This window comes from Lactuca virosa, chromosome 1 (genome assembly GCF_052849685.1).
Source record: "Lactuca virosa cultivar CGN04683 chromosome 1, Lactuca_virosa_CGN04683_v6, whole genome shotgun sequence".
NCBI classification, from domain to species: Eukaryota; Viridiplantae; Streptophyta; class Magnoliopsida; order Asterales; family Asteraceae; genus Lactuca; species Lactuca virosa.
Window position 1 is genome coordinate 76,953,153 of NC_136426.1, and position 4,109 is coordinate 76,957,261.

The 4,109-nt window shown below is 32.8% G+C and overlaps 1 pseudogene; it reads right to left on the reverse strand.

Annotated features, from left to right (window-relative positions):
* Positions 1-2,396: 2,396 nt before the first annotated feature.
* On the reverse strand, positions 2,397-3,178 carry LOC145105245 (calcium-binding protein CP1 pseudogene; annotated as a pseudogene).
* Between the last annotated feature and the right edge of the window lie 931 nt (positions 3,179-4,109).

The following is a 4,109-nucleotide window of genomic DNA, read 5'->3' on the forward strand; positions in this document are numbered from 1 at the left end:
TATTTTTTTAAACACACGGTCACAAACCCATCACTTTTACCTCCTTACCGGTTGTTGAACCAAATATCGTATATTTTTATGGCATTAAATCCAAAAGCACCTACCCTCCATTACTTGCACAACATCGGCCCATTTCACCACCAAAAACCCTTTATTAAATAACAGTTGTTTATAATTCAAAACACAATACCAAGTCACCCAATTATAGGGTTGTAAACGAACCGAACGAACACGAACGGGGCTTGTTCATGTTCGTTCGTTTAAGTTAGCCGAACAAATAAACGAACACGAACTGATAAACGAACGATTTTTTTTGTTCATATTCGTTTGTTTAACAAATTACATTGTTCATGTTCGTTAGTTTATGTTCGTAAACATGTTAAACGAACATAAACAAACAAACATAAATAAACAAAGATATAAAAAAACATAATTGAAAATATATGAACATAAATTAATATATAATACACTAATGTAATCAAAGACAATTAAGCATATGTGAACATAAAATGAACTTATATGAACGAACATAAACGAACGTTTACGGACATAACTGAACGAACGGGAACATTGTTCATGTTCGTTCATTTAACTAAACAAACGATAATTTGTGTTCATGTTCGTTCGTTTATTAAATAAACGAACATAAACGAACTTTCCCCCGAACAGTTCACGAACAGTTCGCTGAACGTTCAGTTCGTTTATAGCCCTACCCAATTACATCCATCGTGGAAAGCCATGCAAGTCCCTCTCCAATTACCTCACACTTTCCACTGTCGATTAAACCAACCTTACCCACTCAATCACATTGACTAACCACACGGTACGCTCATACTAGACATGCAAGAACCAAAATTCGTTGACCTTTTGCATGCACATAACTACATAAAGTTATAGGGTATTCCATCTGGAGTTAGTGGTTAGAAATTAGTATCACGAAATTGTTCACGTCAGGGTTAGAACTCGAGACCATATTTACTTGGTATATTTACCATTTCATATCACTTTTCCAATAAATAAATAAATTAATTTAGAAATTAAAATACTAGATTTTAATTAAATTTAAAACATTACATTGATTAAAATAAATAAAAAACATAGAAAAAAATACCACACTGGAAAATAAAATTACATATTCCTGTATTTTTCGCAAATGCTTCATTTCATCGCGAGAAGTGTCCCTAAATCCTCCCCCTCGTAATTTCGTTTTCATCCTCAAAATTTCAAAATCGTTCTTTTTTTGTCTTCCAAGTTGCGTTTCTTGCATATCTTTTTTCACCCGATCCACGATGACGTATCGATCAAATTTATCTCTAAAACGATCGATACCACTTGACTTCGAATTATTTGAACCCGAATCGAAATCCGTTTTCTTCGTTTTATTTTTTCCAATCAGTCGACGTGGAGGTTGTTCATCTTCAAGGTCATACGACTCAGTGTTGATATTGATATATGTCTGCCCATCCGATTGTAGTGAATGATTACATGCTTGGACATATCTCGGATGCTTCGAACCACAAGAGATCACTTCCTCAACAAGCAACCATTTTCAACACTTCTTCAACTCTAACCAAACATTGACATAGGAAAAACATTAGAGGAAGGTTTCAATTCTTGGTATTGTTTGAGGGTCGCTGTGAAGGTGTCAAAATCGTTTGACCTACTTTTGTGCATGTTGTTGTAAATCCGTTAAATTCGATTATTTTCAACCTTATATCATGTCATTTCAATGTAATTTAGTTGCACGTATGATAAGCATTTGGTCATGGAAGATGTTTCGAATGGTATCCCAAAAAGTATATCCCATTTGAGCAATTCCTTTGATGGGATCTTGGGTAGCCGAAATCCAAGCCTTTGCAAAATTGGGTTAAAAATATGTTTTTTTTATTTTTGAACACAAATTTTGAATTATATACATTCTCAAAATGGGTAAATGATTATATATTGGGGTTCCCTGTGTCATACCTTCATTTTGGTATGCTAAACATCCAAAACGGACTTTAAATGAATTTCATGTCATCACATATATGGGAGAATGAAAAGGAGAATGAAAAGAAAATGTGTTTATATATAGAAAGATTTCTAATAATTGGTTAAGAGGTTAAACGTGTTTATATGTAAAAAAGAGTAAAACATGTTTTTATTTCTTACCATTCGTCTTCGTTATTTTATCAATTATAATAGGTTTAAAAAAATTTCATTAAATTAAATTAACAAATATAAACAATTAGTTTATAATTTAAGTTGCATATGCTATTGATATGATATGAAGTTATAACCAGCCGTGGTGCACTTACTCAAAATTTAACAACACGTTTTGCAAGGTTCGAGCAATTGTATTGTCTTTCAATAGGAATTTTTAAAATCATTGTTCAATTATCATGCAATAATAATAATAATATCAAGAAGAAACGAAAGCGAATCGTTTATATTTGAAATTTAATTTCCCAATTACAACAAATATGACTTCATGAATGGAACCTAAATTCTAAATCACAATCAAAATCTGCAATTCATCTTCACAAGCTTTGATTTGATTTCATGAACACAAAAATCCTGAACTTGTAATCCACAATTTCAATTTACTGTTGATAGAAACAAAACAAAAACGTCCAGAAGAAGAAATGGCACCTTAACCCTGCGAAACCCTAAGCATTTCAAACCATCAAATCGCCAATATCTTAAGAAATCCTTCGAACGTTACACCGTCGTTATCATCATCTCCGGAGCCTAAACTAACCATCGCCTTGATATCATCGTCGTTGACTTCAATTCCCGCCGACCGAAGATAACTCCGGAGGTCTCCGTGACCTACTTTTCCGTCGCCGTCTCTGTCCATATCATTAAACACATCCTCCATTACGCAGCTGCTAATTCCATTCTTATTCGTCCTCAGAACGTTCTCGAACTCTTCGTATTCGACGTAGCCGTCCTTGTTCAAATCGGCTACCTTCATCATCGTTCCGATGATCTCGTCGCCTGCGTCCGCGTAAAAACGCTTTAGATCATCGTGGCTGATCTTTCCATCACGGTCAACGTCGAGGACATCAAATGCCGATCGTAAATCGGCGGGTTTTCTCGACGGTGGTAGGGAAGTTCCGGTGGGACACATAGCTAAGGTGCGTTCTCCTTTTTTTTTTTTTTGGCGATTTTGAGATTTAGAATTACGAATGAAAAAATCGCTCGCCAGAGGATTTTGGAAACGAAGTTGATGTATTTATAGGGCTCAAAATAGCACGTGATTTGTGATTGTTAGCTATTTGGTTTTGGTCCATATAGTTTATATTTGTATGCTTTTGTACCCTCTAATTTCTCATGTATTGTTGTATAGAGTTAAATACATATTATATCTTACATATTTCAGTCAAGTTTTATATTCCATGTATTTTTGAAGTATTTTAAGGTATATACTGTGTCAAATGTTTTATAAGACGGTGTGGTTCAAATTTTAAAATGTTATCATCTTCAATCGTCAAACAATGAAGCAATTGAATATGATTTGGTTAAATATATATATATATATATATATATATATATATATAATATTTCAACAACAAATTAACTTGTTGAACCCAAACTTATATAAATTATAATAACAATAAGTAACTATTTGATATGTCTTTTATTGGATCTGATAAGAAGTTGGGTTTGACTCGGTCAAATTCAAATTATTTAATATCACAATTACAAGCTTCTAATTTGGTCATATAACGGTTTTCAGTGCCTTGCTAGCTCTTTTATGTTATTTTATCTCTGTTGTTCAAAAAATAATAATAATAACTATTGTTGGGTTTGGTAAGAAGTTGAATTTGAATCAATCGGATATTTACTTAATTAGGTTTGACTTAATCGACAACTATCAAACAACTCTAACACTTAAATGTACCTAGAAAGTGTGATATTAACCAAATCTATAATAAACTCAAAACTTATCACAAAATAACCAAAATCCCTAGTATAGTTATGTAAAAATAAGGTGTGCTTTTTTGTTTTTTTCAAATATGATGAGGAACTGAATTTAATGAAATGCAATCTGAGATGATAAAGGGTGTAAAATTAGACGGGAGACGAAATAACGAATATCCCTTTGACTGGAGAGATTCTCAAAA